This window comes from Apodemus sylvaticus, chromosome X (genome assembly GCF_947179515.1).
Source record: "Apodemus sylvaticus chromosome X, mApoSyl1.1, whole genome shotgun sequence".
Lineage (NCBI taxonomy): Eukaryota > Metazoa > Chordata > Mammalia > Rodentia > Muridae > Apodemus > Apodemus sylvaticus.
In genome coordinates, this window is record NC_067495.1 from 133756376 (window position 1) to 133777646 (window position 21271).

Sequence of the window (21271 nt, forward strand, 5' to 3'; positions counted from 1 at the left end):
CTACTTCATGGGAGATGTGAAATAACTAATATCTAATGATATTAAAGATATTTGTGGACTCAGGAAAGCACAAATTGATTTATGTTCAAAAATAGTTTGTGTATGTGTGTGTGTATACAATGATGCACATGTGGAGGTTAGGTGTGTATGTGTGTGTGTGTGAGAGAGAGAGAGAGAGAAAGAGAGAGAGAGAGACAGACAGACAGACAGAGAGACAGAAACAGACAGGCAGGCAGGCTCTGGGTGCTTGTGCACCATGGCACCCTTGTGGAAGTCAGAGGCTATCTTCCTGGACTCCCTTCTCTCCTTCCATTTTGGATTTGGGGGACTCAGCTAACATTGTCAGGGTTCCACAGTTACTCACCGGCTCTTTCCCCTAGCCATTTTAGCATACTGAGGATTGGACCTTGATCCTTAAACATGTTAGCAAACACCATACCCCGAGCCGCATGCCTAGCACTTCTTAAATGTTTGCTTTTGTTTTGACACAGGCTTCACCAGGCTGGCATGAATTTGCTATATAACCCAGGCTATCCTTGAACCTGCAATCCTTCTGCCTCAACCTCCCTCCCCAACAGTTTGGATTCCAGTCACATACACATGCTGGGTATAAGCGAGGCACAAGGAGGGCTTGAGATGGTCTTTATATCTTTCCACATCTTCCATCTTCTTTTCTCTTTCCCTTCCCACTTCTGCCTTCTCCTCCCCTGCTCTGCTGCACTCCCTCCTGCCCGCCCCTCCTCCTTCTAGTTTCACATCTCCTTCCTTTCTCCTGCTCCCATTCCTTGTAGCTTTGCTGAGGAGCTGTGTAAGCTTTTCATATGTATGCTGGAGATTTGAACTCAGTTCCTGGACCCCCCCCCATTTACACTTCCATGCCCCCCCATCATCATCTCCTCTCTACCATATACATGGCTCAGAAGCATGAGCAGAAGTCTGAAAAGCACTCAGATGTCCTCTCTTCTGCCCCCTCTTTTTAGCCCCTCCCTGACCCAAGCTGCGCCTGACAGCTTGATGACCCAAGGAAAACCTTTGCACCTTTGTACCTTTGCCTCTGGATATCTGAGGGGAATCCCTAAGGATTCACGGTCACTTAGGTCTGGGAAGGATTAATCAAGAACGAACTCTACTTTGTTGCAGATACCTGCATTTGAAGGCAAACTCCCCATTTTCAAAAATGGCAGAGGAGACTGGACAAGATGACAGGCAATAACCCTTGTATACATGGAAAAAGAGATTTCTTTAAGGGTGTCACCCCCTAGGAACAAGAAGTTCTGTATCCATGTGGGTTGATGACCACACCCAAAGGGGGCCGCCACTGCACCGAAGCTGCTGCTTTCAAAGATGGACTTCCCATAAAGCACCATTCTTTTGAGATTTTTAATAGTTACAAATAAATGTTTTGGTCAGTCCACCAAGAAAAATATAATCACTGGACAGTCACTTTGCTGAGTAGAAAGTGGGTATGAAATAGTTGCAGTGGGATAGGTCCCTCTGTGGAAGGACTGGAAAAAGGCTAACAGTATAAAAGTCTTAGGGCTTTTGTCAAGGTCCTTCCTCAGGGGAACATGGCCATCCCTGCATTCAAGGGGTTCTGTCTCTGAAAACTGGCACAAAATTAGAAATTGGTTCCTAGACTGAGTTTCACTTTTTTTCATTTGTTTGAGAATTTTTCCTCTTACACAAATCAAACACAAATTCAGTAGGCTAATGTATTTCATACCCGGAGACAGCACGATTGATTATGCCGTACCAAAGGTCCACAGGAGTGATGGCACCATAAAATTCACCTTGCCTGTGTTGACTGTTACACTGTAGGCTATTGTGGACATCACTTTGTGTGTGCTGCCCATTACAATAACTGTGATTACCTTGCCTTTGGTGATACAGTGCTGTCTCCTGGCCCTGCTACTTTGGGGCCCAATTAAATCTACGGTATTTACTTCATCCAGCTGAAAAGCAGAATCTCCAACCCTAAGGCCTGGCACATCCGCTAAGCTCCGTTAGCAACAATAACATAACAGCAACAACACAGTCTAATCCTGTGCGTGGCTGAATTAAAATGCAAATTAAATTCACAGCCTAATGGAGACTCTTAAAGTTGGGTCACTGAAAGAAATATGATACTGAAATTTGAAATAGGACTGCAGAGTTGCAGTCCAGTGAATCTGAATACAATGAACTCTGTCTTAGCTAAGACTGCCAACATAAAATAAAATTTAGGATGCTCTCACTGTGTTGGAAGCTGGAAATCCAAAATCAAGATGCCAGCATGGTCAGCTTTGGGTGGGGGTCCTCTTGTTGGTTTCAGACTGCTAGCCTCCTGTGCTATCCTTCCACAGTGCTGTTGATTCTGTGCTAGAGCTACTACCACCATGGACCATTGCTTCTTAACCTGTACCTAGACTCAACTTCCCACAGGCAAAATCTGAGTTAAAAAGTAAGAAAGTATGATAATCCCTCCAAACTAATATATGTACATACATGTGCAGGGGAGAAACATATGAGAATGGTTCTTAAAGGTATGAGAGGGCTAGATAGTTTGCGGGGGTGGGGTAGGGTAAAGACACTTGCCTTGAAAGGCTGATGGCCCGAGTTCAATCCCAGAAACCCATAGAAAGAGAGAACCTACTCCAAATGGTTGTCCTCTGACCCGTATGCTATGACATACATATGTGCCTGTGCACAATAATAAATATTTTAAATACTTATTTTTATTACTTTAAATTATGGTTAGGTGTTGTCTTAGTCGTTGCTCTAATGCTGTGAAGAGACACCATGACTAAGGCAACTGTTATAAGACAAAGCATTTAATTGGGGGTTTATAGTTTGCTTATAGTTTCAGAAGTTAAGCCTATGATCATCATGATAGGGAATATGGTGATGGGCAGACAGGCACTGGAGCAGAAGCTGAGAGCCACATCTTGATTCATAGTGGTGGGGGGATGGGGAGAGAGAGAGAGAGAGAGAGAGAGAGAGAGAGAGAGAGAGAGAGAGAGAGAGACAGAGAGACAGAGAGAGAGAGAGAGAGAGAGAGAGAGAGACAGAGACACAGACAGAGAGAGAATAGGGAGGAGAAAGGAAAAGAGACTTCCTGGGCCTGGCATGGGCTTTTGAAACCTCAAAGCCCACCCCCAGTGACATACTTCCTACAACAAGGCCGCACTTCCTAATTGTATCAAATAATTCCACTCTCTGCTGAGTAAACATTCAAAACCACGAGTCTGTGAGGGTCATTCATATTCGAACCATCACACGTGTGTATGTTTGTTAGCATGTAGGCATATGCACGTGGATGCCTGCAGAGGCCAGCTGTGGAGTTACAATTATAAACGGCCTCATGTGGCAGCTGGGAACTGAACTGGGAACTTCTGGAAGAACATCACGTCCTTTTAATTGCTGAGCCATCTCTCCAGATGCACACAGGTGCATGGGCACATGCACGTGCACCAGTGTATGAAATTTGAAACAAATGTGGACTCTGCCAATTTGCCTTGCAATTTATTTTTCACATGTATGTATTTGTTAGGGACATGTCAAGCACACATGTAAAAGTCAGAGGACAATTTCTGAGAATTCTCTCCTTCCACCACAGGGGTCCTGAGGTCAAGCTCAGGTCTTTGGCTTAGCAGCAAGTGCTGACTGGCTGCTCCCTCTCTGCCAATGTTCATGAGGAAGTCTTTATGTGGACAAATCTCCCCCTTCTCTTGAATTATACCAAAAAGTATAATTGCTGGGCCATTTGATAACTTTAGCTCTACTCTCTCTCAAAATGTCACTCTTTTCTAATGATGCCACACTGCTTCACGTTCCTCCTGGCTCTGTCTGAGCGTTCTCATTTCTTCATGCCATCTGCAATGTGTGTTAACCCCAGTAAGGTGAAAGGCTATCTCATTGTGCTTTTGATTTCTATTCCCTTTATGGCTCTGAAGGCAAGTACCTATTCACACGCCGAAGGTCCTAAAAATGAGACTCCCACTTTCCTTTCTGAGTATCATGCAGGCCTCCTAAGTTCTGAACTCCAAAGTTTCTCTCCCATTCCTTTTTTTTTCTAGGACTCCCTACTTTTGCAGAACAGTAAAGCACAGGAGTAATGTTTTTGTCCTTGGACAAAAATATTTGCAGGTAACGGGTCCATTTGAGTGAAAGGAACAACTGAGAGTGAGATTTTACTATCTGCAAGAGTCTATCTCGGCTTTGATGTCGGGGATCATGGAGGCTGTGACCAGTTGGAACTTGCCAATTCTCTGCCAGTGAAGGAAACTTCAAAGTGCAAAGCAGGCGTATCTCAGAGGTGAAGGTACTAAGATCGGGCTGCTGTGATGCTCCAGTGGGGGAATTCTGAAGGTCAGGGGGATAAACAAGGGACAGACACTCTTAAGTGCAAGACAGATGCCCCAAAGCACATCGGCCAAGTTTAAAAAAAATGTGCCAGGGTCGTGCTGGGCATCTCTGAGCCCTGGTGGTGCCTGCAGTCTCACTGCTCTTGGGATTGAAAGCTTCTGCTGGTCAGTGTTCAGGCTCGATCTGGTCAAGGTCAGCCCTGAGGAGAATAGTTTTCCTTCTCAAATCACCATCTTGCAACAAGAGAATGGAAGAATTCAAAGGGGCTTTTCTAAAATCCATCAGGCTAAAATGAGACAATGGGCCCGAAATCCTCCAGACAATCTCAAGAAATCCTCGAGCTTGGAGTGGCCTTTGTCTACACTGCACGTGTCCCTTCTAGTGCCTTCTAGTCTATTGGGAACTGGGTGGCCTCCTGGGGCCAGCACCTGCATTTTCTTTACATTCAAGCACATTTCTTTTCTAAAACTTTAATCATATGAGCCGAGGAGAGGCGGGGCGGGGCGGGGGTTAGGGGGTGTTAAAGAATTCTATGTCAGAAGGATAGGTTGTTTAAAGATTAGGCAAAGGAAGATTAGGGACAGAAGGCAAAAGGAACTTTCCAGTTTGGGTGCAGTGACCTCAGAGGTTGCCCTATAGACCAGGAGGACAATACAGCTTTGTAGATGAAGTATGTAGAAGCAAAGAATCCTACTCTTTTAACTATTCAAGGGGCCAGCTTACAGCAGTCAACTTTAGTGTTGCATTTTGTGTAGGAAAGTATCAAACTACTTCAGGAGTGGGCTGCACTTAGACTTTTGTTATAGGTGTGTGTGTGTGTGTCTGTTTAGCCTAAACATTTTACCACGTTACACGATTTTTCCCAGGGAGACACAGAAGAATCGCCCCATTCTGAATTCGAATTCCTTAAAAGACCAGCTTGACAAGCACATGTGTTTATTAGATCTTTTAAAATGCCGCATGGATTTTCTCACTGAAGTTGCTGTCCCTACCGGCTTTCCACTCAATCCCGCTGCACCCATAGCCTAGCTTGGTCAGTCATGTTTTGTAGAGATCAGCACAGGCAAAGTACAAGCTGGACTTTGAGAAGACTGGACTCTAGCCTCGTCCTTAGCAGACATATTGAGGGTCTCGTGAACCTTGTTGGCCCCTGGAAGGGCTGGCTTTGTTTTGCTGCAATGTGGAATGTAGCCTTGGGGCACAGAACAACTAAATGGTAACCACTGAAAAATAGTCTCTCATTGGCTAAATTTGGAGGACTAGTCTCCCTACACATCACCCCCAGTTTTTTTCTCCCTTTGGCAGTTACTTTGGTTTACAACACTTTTTTAATGTTTTTTTTTTTTTCCTCAGAGAGGGATTTACATGATCAACTTCATTTTGAATGCCAAGGGCTAAACACTGGGACACTATGCCAGTGTATGAACAGCAACAATGAATGCTCACTCCTGGGACAAATACCAATCAAGAGTATATGACCTGCATTGCCCAACAGAAAGCCCAGGTGATCTGCAGAAGCATCATAGACATTTACAAACCTACATCATTAATAAGTTTTTAAGCCATGTAAGGATTATTTTTTTTTAATTTTAAATTTTATTTCCATCAGTGTTTGGCCTCCATGTATGTCTATGTGAGGGAGTCAGATCCCCTGGCCAGGAGTTACAGACATGTGAAGTACCATGTGGGTGCCAAGATTTGAACCTGTGACCTTTGAAAAAGCAGCCAGTGCTCTCAACCAGTGAGCGACCTCTCCAGCCTGCCATTTAAAGTTTTTCAAAACAAAAGAGAATGTATGTATATATGTATGCATATAGGAGCTATTACCAGGGATAGTTTGTCCTATACATTGGTATATACATATCTGTGCTGGGGATTGAATCCAGGCCTCATGCATGCTTGGTTTGGGCATGCAACTGGCTGAAGTAACAGTAACAGTACCTTTATAGTGTACAGAGCATCTTGACTGCTTCCCTGGTTAAATGACTCATAGGTCACCCTGATGTGGGATTTTTATTTAATAACCTACGGTTTTGAAAGCATAGTTTAAAAACATTTATTATTGTTATTATTATTTTAATTTTTATGTATATATGTGAGTGTTCTATTTGCATGTATGACAGAAGAGGGCACTGGATCTTATTACAGATGGTTGTGAGCAACCATGTGGTTGCTGGGAATTAATCTCAGGACTACTGGAAGAGCAGCCAATGCTCTTAAGCACTGAACCATCTCTCCAGCTCCTGGAAAGCATTTTTTTTTAACCATACAAGATGCCTTTTTCTCTTGCTGTTAACAGCCCTTTCACAAAACCATCAAAATAGTCTCTAACGTTACAAGGCAAGTAAAGATTCAACTGGAATATCAGAAATTGTGGGGACTCTTCCTGCAAATGCTAGTGAAGGGAGACATGAATTTGACCTTTAAGTTGCATTTATTCATAGAATAGAGCTGGCAATCTGGTAAGAGAGAAGATTCTTACATTTTTATTTTGTTTTTTTCAGTGGTGTGTTCCTTTGAGTGTGTGTGTGTGTGTGTGTGTGTTATTTGTGAGAATGTGTTTACCAGGGAGAGCATGTGAATGTCAGAAAAGAACTTACCAGAGTCGGTTCACTCCTTCCAGCATGTGGGTTCCGGGAGATGGAAATTAAGCCACCACACTTGGCTGCCAGAGCCTTGACTCACTGAGCCATCTTGCTGGCCTAAGGATGACTATCTTTTAAAGATTTCCTTATATCTTATCTCCAGTCCGTGAACGTTAGAAGGGGAGAGGATGGGTAGACAGTTCAGTCTCTCCTTTGGTGAGCTAATCAGCCACATCTCTGGGCCGAGCACACCTGTGCGTCTCCTGTTATCTTCCCCTAAACTCTTATCTCTTCTCTGGATGACTGGGCTCAGGTGCTTAGAGTCCCTGAATCTAGGCAGTATCTGCTGGTACCAGCTTTGGACTCCTCCAAGGTATCTGAACTGGGGTTGTGGCTAGGTCAGCATAAATAAACAGCACATGCTAAACTGTGGATAAAATGTATGTTCAGATAGAATACAAATGTATTGGATAATGTAGTAAAGTGGCCCTGTCTATCTCCTCTGTCTCCTATCCAAAATATCCTCTTTGGTTGTCCAAAATTGGTTTTTATATTTTTTTTTAATGTTTTGAGTGGTTGTCCAAACTTGTACATCAGTGTTTGTGAAATGGGTGTTGCTCTTATTAATCCTTTGCAGACACCTATTTAATAACCCTGAGCTGGGTGTTACCTGTAGTTTAACGAGTTGCCTGTTATAAGAAATTTAATTTATTATAAGAAATATAATGTAAGAAAACTTAGAGGAATCCTGTGACAATACTTACATAGGAAGGCACATCTGCATTCCTTATCCACTGGCTGAAGCTCCAGCCAATCTGCCTGTCAATCGCTTACTGGGCATATTGATCTATTTGCATACTGTTCGGCTAGTATAATGCTCCTTCAAGGCTGCACAGCCAGAGACGAGGTTCAGGTGTTAAACACTACAGGTAACATCCCTCTATACTTCAGGAATATACTTTCAGGAATGCCTGTAAATGTTGCTGTTTTCCAACCTGTGCTGTGCCCTGCTCCATTTGTACCCTGATTTCACATGTAACCCAATGGAGAACTTCTTCATATTTTGATCAGCAGATGGCTCACATGTTTGTGAAGACATCAGGTTTTGGTGACAACAGGAGGCCCTGAGCTTCTGTGTTATGGAAGCCATTCGGAAGATTGTTAGTGGCTCTGGCTTAGTTTGTACTTTGCTTGCTTTTATAACAGTTGGCCCAGCAAGCAGCTATATAAGTGCTTTCTTATACGTGTGTCACCCATAAAGCTACACTCCCGAAGATAGAACAATTGTCTGTGGAAAAGCTAGTGGTCTTTCCTTGTATGTCAGCACTGATCCTACTATCCATCCCCCTACGCAGTTTCAATTGGGCCCCAGGATTTTTTATATGTGATTGTGTGTTCTGCCTGCACGTATATCTGTGTACTATGTGCATGTTTGTTGCCTGTGGAGGCCAAAAGAAGTCAGATCTTCTGGGACCAGAGTTACAGATAGTAGTGTCACTTTTATAGAGGGGTGGGCCAGGAGACTTTCAGTCCATCTCTATATTTTACTGCTACTGGCGTAGGTTCAGTGATCAAGTCCCCCTGCTGCAGGGTTTCATATAGAACTAGCAGTTGCTACTCCTGTGCTGTAGATGCATTTCCTACCTCTATCCATGAGTGGAACCCAAACCCCATCAGAACAATCTGCTTAGCCTGTTTCTGCCATCACCCCCAGCCTTGGTCCTTAGGGCTCTGCAATCTTAAAACAAATGGGTACTGGGGCCCTGGAACATATAACTATTCAGTTGGTGCTACAAGAATCTTGTCTTACTCAAAAGCCTCTTGAGGCTTTTGGTCCAATCCCACATGTTCCTCTTATATCAGGTTAGATAGATAAAGCACAGACATCTTGCACTAGATAATGTACAAAAATGTGCCTGTGATGGCTAGTTTCTATGTTAGCTTGATATAAGCTAGAGTGTTTTGGCAAGGAAGAACCTCAACTGAGAAAATTATATTGTGCAGCAGTTTGCTCTGATGCTAAATCATTCATCAGGAAGCTCCTTAATAGATGGGAAATAACTCAAAACAGCCTCAGGAAGTCCCCCAAACTGACCAGATTCACTAAGTTTCTCTTTTGCAAGGGTAAACGGGCCAAGCTGCTGAGAGTCCTCTCAGAAGACAGACTGTGTAGAAGAGTCTGTGAGCAGAGCAGCTGAGTTTTGTGGAAGAGGTTTAGACCCAATGAGTCACTTGGAAAGGACTCTCCAACCTGCTGAGCTACCTGTGCAGTGTGCTCCAGGTCCAGCTTTGTGAGGCTTTATAAGTTGTCACCCATGCCCGGGTGGGCTTTAGTAATGCAGTTGACTTTGAGTCAGTTTTGTTCCTGTAAGTAACCCCTCCCATATTACTGTAACGAATCCCCTCAAAATTCACTGATTTACAAAGCTGGACGTTGGTGGTATCTGAATTTTAGACTGTCATGGACTCCTTATCCAGGGTGAGCAGCCGTGTGTGTGTGTGTGTGTGTGTGTGTGTGTGTGTGTGTGTGTGTGTGTGTGTGTAGTGTCTTCCCAGGAAAATCTTGTCATTTAGCAATGTCTCTACCAGACTGCCCTGTGGGAAAGGCTGTATTGGATTTATTTAATTAGTGACTGATGCATGGGCTAGTGGTCTTGAGTGCCATAAGATAGCAGGCTGGGCATGAAGAGCAAGTCAGTAAGCAGCACTCTTTCATAGCTTCTGCTCCTGCCCTGTTTGAATTCCTGTCATGACTTCTTTTGATGATAGGCAGTGATGTGGAACTATATGCTGAAATAAACCCTTTTATCTCCAAGTTGCTTTGGCCATGGTGTTTCATCAGAGCAATAGAAATCCCATTAAGATAATTCCCATATCTAGAACTCATAGAAATACATGTAGATACATGCTGCTGAAAAGAAGGAGGAGGAGGAGGAAGAGCAGGAAGAGGAAGAGGAGGAGGAAGCAGCTGGAGAGATAGCTGGGCAGTCACAAGCACGGGGTGCTCTCCCAGAAGACCTGCTCCAGAGGACCACACACATGATGGCTCAGAACATATGTAATTTCGGTTCCAGGGAATCCACTACCCTCTTCTGCCTGCCTCCATGAGCACCAGGTACATACATGATACACAGAGATGCCTACAGAGTCTTGGTTACTTTTCAGTTGCTGTGACAAAACTCCATGACCAAGAGAACCTATAGAGGACAGAGTTTAATTTTGGCGTCATAACTCCAGAGGGTTACAGTAGGAAGGCAGGCGTGGCACTGAAGCAGTGGCTGGGTGCTCCCATTTCAATCCACACACATGAGGCAGAGAGCGTCTCTAGGAATGGCACCAGCCTTTGAAATTTCAAAACCCACCCCCAATATCACACATCATCCAACAAGGATACATTTCATGATCCTTTCTAAACTGTGCCAATAACTAGAACCAAATATTCAAATATATGAACCTATGAGGATGGGCTTCTCATTCAACTCAACACACACTGTGAGAATACCCATACACATAAAATAAAAATAAAATTAAAAAATAAAAAGGTACTCACTTTCATATGAATTAATGTATGTCTGTGAGAGCAATGATGGGATGTTAATCTATATAAGGTGTTTTTCTACATTTGTAAAATATTCAGAGGTTATAACATTGTGTACATACTTGTCTTAGTCTGGAATGAACTACAATCTGGAATTGGAAGACTCACCTATGATCCTAATCTGGAGGCTCAGAGATATAAGTTTCTGACCTGGATCTTGGCATGGAGATCTTGAAGCATAGTGGCTATGAATTCCAGATATAGTCAAGTTGACAACCAGGGACAGCCACTACAATACTGTATGATTTTTTTTTCTAATGAGTGTGTAGGATGACAAAGTGAAGTCCTGTGTCAGTATCACATTGCAAGTAGTGGGATTTGTATATAACCATAGGGAGATGCTATGAAGTTCCAGTGTTATCTACTGCAGGTGAATGTGCACTGGTCATGGGACTCAGGTTAAAGGAATATTAGAAGAAACATTAGCAAGATGTAAACAAGCACATGGCCCCATCCATCACTTATATTGGCTGTTCTATGAGAAGAGAATGGGTACCAGTGAATTTCGCTTCCGATACTCCATAGCCATTCCCCAGGAGCTGCATGCCTTCTTTACTGCTCAGAGACTTCTTTTGCTTTTATGGAACTTCAGGGTAAACAAGTGCTTTTGTCTTTTTAAGTGTTTTATTTTTCTTTTCTTTCTTCCTCTCTCATATAATACATCCCAACCACAGTCTTTCTTCCCTCCTCTGTTCAAGACTCCTCCCACCTCCCCTCTTGCCCAGATCCAGAGCTCCTCCATTTTCCCCTTCAGAAAAGAGTAGGCCTGCAAGTGATATGAATTGAACATTCTATAGCAAGGTGCAATAAGACACGAACCCTCATATCAGTGCTAGATGAGGCAACCTAGTAGGGGGAGAAGACTCCCAAGGGCAGGCCCAGGAAAGCCCCACTCCCACTATCTTTAAATGGTTTGATGATTGTCATTATTTCCTTATAGGCCCCGGCAGTCTGCACTGTTGATGGTAACTATCCTGTGTGGGCAGGCAGCTTTACAGGCTTCCGTTATACCCAGTTGAAAGTTACTGTTTCACAGTTATTATATTTACTTATGTGTTCGGGATAAATTTTCTGACTTTTTGTGTGTACACTATTCTTCAGCACCACTTCCACCCCTAGGAGTCCATCAAGGGGGAAAATATAAGCAGTACACTTACAAAAGAGCATGGAGAGGGTTAGTTTCCCAATGCTAGAATTAACTAAGTCTTCTTGGACTGTTTGCTCTCCATATCTGTTGACAGCTTCCTATTGCCCTCCATCTAAGGGGAAATGCCCACAAACTGATGTGCACTCTATCTCATTGGTCAACAAATCCCATGTGGCTTTTATATTAGTAGAAGGCCAATATGATCGCAGTTCCATGTGGCACCTCCAGTTGCCCTGTATGGCTCCCCTGTGGAGTGTCTGGCATATAAGATGCTTTGATTCTAGCATGAGAAGGCATCACAGATAGAATATGTGCCTTCCTACCTTCTACCTTACTAAGATAGCAATGAGTTTCTTATCAATTGTACCTTGTGACAAACCAGCATGGTACAAGTCCCACTGTGTTTGTTTCCTGGTCACTAGAATGGGTAACTCTAGGTTGTTTTCCATTTTTGTGTCCCTCCTTTGACTGCCTTAATACGGAGTCATTGGTTTGTGCAGCAATTCAGGTCATTTGGGTTAACCAGAGCTTTCTCCACCCCATAGGTCTTGTGCTCCATTAGAGGGCTTCATAAAGCCAGTAGAGATCAGTACCTCTCCTGAGGCCCTGTTGCTTTAAATACTGAGAGGGGTCTTAGTAAGCACAGTTTCATCTGGCCTAATAAATAGGCATCAAAAGCTTCCTCCTACATCCTCAGTTCCCATGACATCACCTGATCCCCCTCATCTAGGGTCTCATCTAATCAGGAACATGTATTGATACATTGGAAGGCAGAATGAGCCAGTCCTTAAGGAGCGAGTGATTCCCCTCATACAAGTGGGGATTCTGCAGGCATTGCTGGAGAAAAAGAGAAATCATCATGCTGCCAGCATGATGCTCAAAGCAGCAAGATGCTCAAAGCAGATTCCATTCACATCCATATGCCAGAGCCTCAGAAGCCAATCAGTAGGGGGTTCCTTTCTATGCCCATTGAAAAGCTTTTCTCAATTCAAGCAGCTCAGAAGCACAATTTTCCCTAATGACCACAGTGTCTTAAATAGAGCCGTTATCAGTAATTGTGAATTTTTCTCTTTTTCTGAACCAAGAGTAGGATGTGCCATGTGGGGATGCCATCCACACACAGCTTTTATCTTACCGTTTCCTCCTTTCTAGCCAGTTCCTCCCATGGATGTTAGGGTCTGACTCCAGGAACAACCGTTCGTTCGTTTGGCTTCTGCAGTCATTTCCCTTTTGTTTCACTGTCATGAGAAACATTCCGTCGCCTCCATTTTGCTCTCCTTTAAACAAAAAGATTTATTTATTTTATGTATATGAATACACTGTCACTGTCTTCAGACACACCAGAAGAGGGCGTCAGATCTCATTACAGATGGTTGTGAGCCACCATGTGATTGCTGGGAATTAAACTCAGGACCTCTGAAAGAGCAGTCAGTGCTTTTAACCACTGAGCCATCTCTCCAGTTCCTCACCCTCCTTTGAAAATCGAATTTTCTTGCCAAGTCAGAGGCTAATGTGGAACACACTCCTTGCATGTTGCTTTCTAGCTAGATATTTTCCTTCAAGCTAGTGACACGGAGACTGTGAACATCTTCCTATCTAGACCGTGGAAAGATGGTTTGACCTTATTGCAATCTGGCATGGTTTTAGAGTACAGAACAATTAACTAGTGGTCTGCTGGGCTACTTTGGCTAAAGTCTGGAAGGTTATCCTCACCTCACCAGGTCTTCAAAGCATGCAGATATTATAGAAAGGAGGACATTTGAGGGGATGGGGTGATGAGAAAGGCCTGCATGCCAGCCAAAGGACACATGTGTCATGAAAGGGCATAGAAAGGTTGGTTTTTTCCCCCTTGTTTCAAACCTGCGCAGGCTAGACATAAGCTTGACATAAGCTAGAGTCATCTGAGAGAAGGGATCCCCAAATGAGAAAATGTCTCCATAAGATCAGGCTATAGGCAGGCCTGTAGGACATGTTGTTATTAGTGACTGATGGAAGAGTGCCCAGCACACTGTGAATGGAGCCACCCCTGGGCTGGTGGTCCTGGGTTCCATAAGAAAGCAGGGCAAGCAAGCCATGGGGAGTAAGCCAGTAAAAGCAGCACACTCCATGGCCTCTGCACCAGCTCCAGGCTCCAGGTTCCTGCCCATCTTGAGTTCCTGTCCTGATTACTTTTAATGATGAACTGTGATATGGAAACCTAAGTGGAATAAGCCCTACCCTCTCCAAGTTGATTCTGGACATGGTATTTCATCACAGCAACAGAAATCATAACAAAGACAAACTCCATCATAGTTTTTTTTCCTGGCAAACAAGTGAATAAATAGATAATTAATAGTGGAAGTAAGAAAGCCTAAGTGGTGGCCCACTGTTTCAGAAGGGCTGTTCTAACTGTGTAGATGCTCACTGGGAGGTATAGCATTTCGGACTGTATTGGAGTGGCTTCATTATACCAGCTGTGTGGGATTTTTTTATTAGCAAGTTAACTAGAATAAAGTATTTTATTTATTTATTTATTTATTTATTTATTCATTATTTTTACCTTTTCATTAATTCTTTGTGAGTTTCACAACATGCACCCTAGTTCCTTCATGTTCCTATCCCCTCATATCCACTCTTCACCCTTGCAATCTCCTTACCAAAATACACACACACACACACACACACACCCCAGCATAGAATATATCTCATAGTGGAAACTGCAGTACATCACAATGTGTCCCACAGTCTATCCCTCTGTCTACGTCTTCACTTGCAAATGTTTACTGCAATGAGGCATTGGACTGCTTTGAGATCTCTGGCTTCTGGGACACCATCAGTTCTCATCAGGACTATCTATCCTCATTGGGATTCCTGTTGGTTAACCTGTGGCTGCCTTGTGTCATGGAAATCCTGCAGCTTTGGAACAGCAGGACTGGCCCTTTCATACATCCTAACTATTAGCAGATGATATAGATTCTGGGGTGAGCCAATTCAGAGCCCTGGACCTGGGTCTGGGCCGTAACAGAGCTGGTCGGTGCACGGGCTCTCCCTTATCCACACCACCAGGGCAAGCTCTCCAGTACTGTTCTGCCTAGGCCACCCAATGCTGCCACCTGCAGGAGACAGGGTCAGCTCTCCTGCTCTCCTGCCCTCAGGGAGGCTGACTTGCAGGATGCCAGAGTCAGCCCCACTGTACTGCCCAATCAAGGTTCGGGCTCCACTGTCCCAAGTGCTGCAGCCTGTGGGGAGCTGGATCTCACTCTCTCGGGGATGGCTCACCGTTGTCTGTTGTCTTTGTCATCAGGGCCATCTCCGTTGTGTTGTCCAGGTGAGGTGCAGGGCCTGCTTTCCTGAGTACTGCAGCTGCGGAGGGGCAGGGCTAGCTCTCTGAAGCTCATGACCTTGTGGGCAGCTTTCCTGAGTGCCAGAGGTGGTGAGGGGTAGCAGGGGTGGGGGTGGGGGTAGGGGCCCATCACCCCTGTGCTTATGTCACCCTGCAGCAGAACAGTGACAGGGTCAACTCTCACACACACTGTGATGGTTTGTATATCATGTCCTCAGGGCCAGTTCGCCCACACCCCTGCCACCAGGGCCAGCTCCACTATACTGCCTGGGCAAGGCACAGGGCCTGCTCCCCAAGTGTTGCCACTGGTGAGAGATGGGCCCAGCTCTGCAGAGCACCAGCCAGGGATGAGGCCATTATGCATAGCCTCTGGACAGTCATGTGGTCCCTGGCAGCTTCTTGGACCAGGGACATTCCCAAGTTCTCTAGTGGTAATATGAGCCACGATTATCAACAGCAACCCCTGCAGCTGTGCTGCTTAGCCACTGACTCAGAGCTGGCCCTCAGTGGCAGCTTGGGTTGGGACCTCACCATGGCCCCAGGTGACAGAGCTTGGCACTCACAGCAGGCTCCTCCTCTTCACCCCGAGTCTCCAGTCCCATCTCTCTCCACAATGCCCAAGCTTCTCTTCCTCTCCCGTCTGACCACCACAGACTCACACATTGTGATGAGTCCCGCTGCAGACTGGCCACAAGGCTGGCATGCACCCTGGGTGGCATCCTCCATCCATGCTATGTGGCGTAGTGACAAACAGGGGTTTATGGCTGGCCTGTGCTGGAGGACAGGTCTGTGGCTAGCTTGATGGGCCACACATCTCAGTCTTCCTTCTGTGCTTCGATGCAAAGGTTTATTTGATTTATTTTGATTTTTATGAGTCCTAGGCATAAGGCAGCTTTGGCAACCAAGCCAGGCATCAAGTTAGGATGAACAAAGAGCTGCCACCTGCCCTGCCCTTGACTGATAGAAGAAAATCATCACCAACAAGGTGCCTCTTTGCCCATTGCCAGAGGCGATTTCATTTTATTTTTTAATCAATAAATATTAGGAGATGAATGCCCAGAGTGTGACATCTTTTCTTGGCCAGTCACAGATTCTACAGTGTTACTCACCAATTAAATGTGAAATTTAGAAATCTACACAAGGAATACGGGTCTAGCCTTGACTCAAGGTATAAATGTCTCAGAGATTTCTGAATTTTCTGAACAAAAAGTTATAATTAAGTCTAGACTCTACAATAGTTGTGCTATAGTTTGACCAAGTGGCACATACTTGTAATTCCAGAATTTAGGAGGCTGAGGCATTAGAAAGTCAAGATAAGCCAGGCGTGGTGGCGCACTCCTGTAATCCCAGCACTTAAGAGGCAGAGGCAGGCGGATTTCTGAGTTCGAGGCCAGCCTGGTCTACAGAGTGAGTTCCAGGACAGCTAGGGCTACACAGAGAAACCCTGTCTCAAAAAAACCAAAAAAAAAAAAAAAAAGTCAAGATAAAAAGGTCACTTGAATTTGAGGTGACATAATCTATATAGTAAGTTTGAGATTAGCTTGAGCTAAATAATCAAGCAGTAAAAAACAAGCATAACAACAACAACAACAACACACACACACATACCTTAGCCTCTAAAATTCTGGAAAGTTTTGACTGGATTATTTGTGATGGAGACAACATAAACCACAAAGAAATCTCTAAACTATTTACTTGAATTGCCTAGCTCAAGTCTCTCCTAAATAAAAATAAACAGCATATGCTTCATGAAACTCTAAACCTCTCTGATAGCCATTTTCTCACTACACAAAATGGAGAATGAGATATAAAGGAGCACAGCCTCTGTAAAAACTGCTAAAGACTCATAACTGTGAAGGTTCATAATTGCAAAGATAAAATGATCATCTTTTGGCCTTGACACTCATCAAACAAAAGAGTTAGAAAGTGGTTTGATTGGACAGAAAAATATTTTTCATTGAGAAATCCTGACTCAAAGAATAAGGTGGAGTGTGATCTGCTCAAGGAGGATGTGCACACATGTATACATGTGAACATGCATGTACACATAAAGAAGAAAAGCTTGTAAATTTGTCCAAATACAGTAATTCTACATATCTAATCAAGGTTTAAATCTTGGGGGAGTGTATAGGTGGTTGAAGTACTTGTTGCTTTTGAAGAGAACCCAGGTTCAATTTCCAGCACACACATGGTGGCTCACAACCATTTGTAATACCAGTTAAGTGATATGATGCCCTCTTCTGGCTTCTTTGAGCACTGCATACACATGGTGCAAATAATGCACATGCAAGCAAAACATTCATACATAAAAATGCCTTTCTGAATTAGAAATTTGGTTTCAATTAGAGAAAATATCTGGCTGTGGAAAACAATAATGATTCCATTGAAAGGGACGTAGACACGTCCAGCTGGCTACTTTGGATTCTTCATCCTTCTCCATAAACTGGCAAAGAAGGCTCTGGGGTGATTGAACCAGACTGTTAAATACAAGTTGCATTGGCACTTCAAAGGGGGTTACAGAGGAGAATGCATGGTAAGGTTAGAACTCTTCTTAGCCCATAAAACTCTGGTTTGTGATTTAGGGCAATGAGTAAAAGTTGAAGTAGACGGCTAATGGCCAGAGCATTCAGGGATAAATGTTTGAGTTCATTCTGTCTGGCCAAGATCCATGAACAGATAAGGTATTGGTTAAGGGCCGGGTAGGGAGGAAGGCAGCTATAAATACCAGATATGACATTTCAATCTACTGCAGAAACCAAGACTGTAATATCTTTAGCCAGGTGAGTTGATTATATACCCCTCACAAGTAGGTAAACAAGAAAATCAACTGTGTATTTAAAGATAATTCCTATAAGAATCCAAGACTTTACTGACAGAAACTTCTGACACTAGAAAAAATGATGGTGTTTTTTCCTTAGCTTCAGGAAGGCATTTTTAAAAGCTGCAACATTCTAGGAAACTTCACCAATATCCAGCAACAAAACCCGGTTGTTTCTTAAGGAAAGTTGGGATAACATTATGAAATGGCTATAATATTTTCAGGTTTTGTAATCTGTATATAAATACTCCAAATTAAAAGTTTTCTTTTAAACTTCAAAACCAAGACCTAAAATACATGTAATATGTAAGACATGTGATGGAAAGTAAAATGTACGTACAAAAGATTAAAAAATAAATTTTCATGGAAACTTGCAGGTGCAAATAAATATAGAAATATGTGTTGAGGGCCAGTGACAAGGCTCAGTGACATTTGCTACCAGAGTTAGGCATCCTTGCGGCAGAAAGAAAGAGCTGCCTCCAGCAAGCTGTCTTCTGAGCTCCACAGCAAGTCTGTGGTCTTCATGTACCCAAACACATAGACACAAACACACACAACATACATAAGAAATGTATAAAATTTTTAAAAATCCCACTTGCATGGCTAAGATGGACTCAGCTTTACCCACTAAGCTCTCTCTGCTCACCTGCCAGAAATAAAACAGTGCACATGGTGGAGGTTGTGGGGTTGAGGCCAGGTCGGGGCTTGTGATACCACCTGCAGTGCTTTGGGTCATTGTGGGATTGGTGAACTAGGGGAATTTATTGTCCTATGGTGGCACAAGTAATGGGCCCATCGGGGACTGCTTAGCTATGACAATGTTTGGGTATGTTTTTTTTCTATAAAGTGCCAGGTGGTCACAATTTGGGGGTTTGTAGGCTATTTAACACCACTGCTTCCACTGATCAACTCTTGGTGAGGTGTCAAAGTGACCCAGATAGAAATCCCAATGGAAGATAAAGAGGATGCAGAAGTCAATTAATGCATCCACTAGCTTTGTAACCAGTATTTACAAGGTAGATGACATTTAATTTAATTTAATTTGTATTTTAACACTTAAATGAGGAGGCAGAGGCAGGTGGATTTCTGAGCTTGAGGCCAGCCTGGTCTACAGAGTGAGTTCCAGGACAGCCAGGGCTATACAGAGAAACCCTGTCTTGAAAAACAAAAAACAAAAACAAAACACTTAAATGAGACCTTTGCATGTAAGGAAACTAATGTGAAGGGTAACCAAGTAAGAAAAGGAAAAATACACGTTTACTATTTTTTTAAATAAAGATTTATTTATTATGTATAGTGTTCTGCTTGCATGTATGACTGTGCACCAGAAGAGGGCACCAGAACTCATTACAGATGTGGTAAACTCAGGACCTCTAGAAGGGCAGCTTTGAACCTTTGAACGATCTTTCCAGCCCAATACATGTTTTCTTAGTCAAAGTAAAGAGAACCCAGAATAAATCATGGGAGCATTTCTTTTACAGATAACCTCAGAACTGCTCTTGACACACATGAAAGAGAAAGTTGCAACTCCACAGCATGGTGGATGTTAGTCCACATCCCTTCAATAAGCATCCTACTCTTTGTTTCTTGTGATATGTGGACCTAGAAGAGTAACAAAAGTTTTACGATTTACTTTTGTTTGTTTGTTGGCATGCGTGCATGCACCTGTGCGCCAGCCACAGGTGTCTTGATGCTCACAGAGGCCAGAAGTGAAGTCAGAGCCTCTGGGGAAGGAGTTACACAAGTGGTTGTGAGTGCAGAGGAACAAACTTGAATCTTCTGCAAAATAGTGTACATTCCTAACTGCCGTGTTCTCTCTAACCCAATAACATCTGTTTTTGAAAAAGACGTATCCCGCAAAGTATCTTCTACTTTGAATAAGAACAAGAGTGATTCATCCTATTTTTAGTAATAATTGTTTTCACTATTCATATTACTCAAACTTTTTATTTTTTTAACTAATTGATAGCAAAATTGATTTTCCTTAGACTTATTGGGATGTATTTGGCACAGTCCCCCAAATAGACATTTGATTCTTTTCTCAGCTATACAGAGATCGCTGGTAGCAGTTTCATCTAGTCAATCCCTTCCAGGTTTTCAATCAGCACATCTTTGCCGACACTAGTTATGCCATCAGACAGAATGCAGGCAGAGGGGTGGAGTGACACTTCCTGCCATATTCATCACATTGTTTTCTTGAGGACAACATGAATGACAATCAGCTCCTGTCTTCTTCTCTTTTTCTCTCCCTATAGCCCTGGTTCCCCTGGAACTCACTATGTAGACTAGGTCAAGCTGGCTCCCACCTCACAGAGATCAAACTGCCTCTCCCTCCCAACGACTGGGATTAAGTGTATGTCACCTGCCTGGCCCTCTGTGTTTTTGGTTCACTGCTGGCTGGCTGGTGCCTGGCACAGCACAAGATGAGGAAATGACATTAGAAATATCAGACTAGGGATGAAGGGAATTCACCTATTCTGAGGCAGAAGAGACAAGAACCGCCCCCCTCCCCCCACACACACACACCATACAAAAATACAATGCAATCACAAACAGCTGCTCTTCTGTGGAGAATGAACTGATCAAAGATGTGAGAGGGGGAGAGAGAAGGCACCTGGGTACTGTCTGGGTTTTCTGGGAAGGGTCCTCTAAGTGGAGCTGAGGAGGAGACAGGGGGACTGTGTAGATGTAGAGGGAGACTTCCAGGCTGTGCCAAGGACCACAGCAGAGGATGGAGAAGCATATGTTTAGCAGCCATGGAATGAAAGAGGAAACTGTTGTGACCTAGGAGAGGAACGGATGGTGGGATGAAGAATAGAGGCTCTTGTAGGCCACAGTCAGGAGTCAGGATGTGTCCTGGGTGCTAAAGAGCCCAGAGGATGGGCTTCCAGCTTGGGTATGCCTTGGGCTCCTTTTCCTGTTCACACCATCATTGTAATGCAGGGCTGGGGGAAGGATGGATGGGTTGTGGACAAGAGTGGGAAGCAGACTGATCAGAACAGATTTAGACTTGCTAGAGCTTCCTGATCATCATTGCTCACCAATGCCCGGGGAGGCTAAAAGAATAGAGAAGAACCGTCCAATTTCAAAAGTATTTGTGACTAAATGAGAGAAGAAAAGAAAGGGAGAGGAAAAGGATGGCAGGCTCTCATATATAAGAAAAAATTGTGGGGGGTGGAAAATCAAGAAAATAGTTAGGGAGACCATTTTTAGGGAGACATGGACCCAAACGGAGAGACAATTGTGTATTAGAGATAAGACAACCAGCACTGGTTGTTAAAAGAGAGGGTTGTGTGAGAATGCAAGATATCACAGTGACTGGAAAATTTTAGGCACAGAGCAGTCCTAGGGTGGTACACAGGATCTGGGACATAACTTGTAAAAGAAGATTGTACTCAACTCTTTCTGATTGCTGCAAAAATTTCCACAGGTGGTGGCTAGGCAATGTCTACTGGCT

At 43.7% G+C, this 21271-nt stretch overlaps 1 protein-coding gene and 1 non-coding gene across 3 annotated transcripts in view; both read right to left on the bottom strand.

Moving 5' to 3' along the window:
- Positions 1-21271, bottom strand: part of Mmgt1 (membrane magnesium transporter 1) — a 56850-nt gene that overhangs the window by 12743 nt on the left and 22836 nt on the right. The window contains exon 3 of one of the 2 annotated variants that reach the window (XM_052170856.1): positions 12810-12951. The exons of the other annotated variant lie outside the window; for it this stretch is intronic. The gene's annotated coding sequence lies outside the window, so the exon portion shown is untranslated. The remainder of the gene's footprint in view (positions 1-12809; positions 12952-21271) is intronic. 2 annotated transcript variants of the gene reach the window in all.
- On the bottom strand, positions 15865-16008 carry LOC127675901 (small nucleolar RNA SNORA48). Its single transcript, XR_007975582.1, has one exon. It is a non-coding gene; the product is annotated as a small nucleolar RNA SNORA48 (small nucleolar RNA).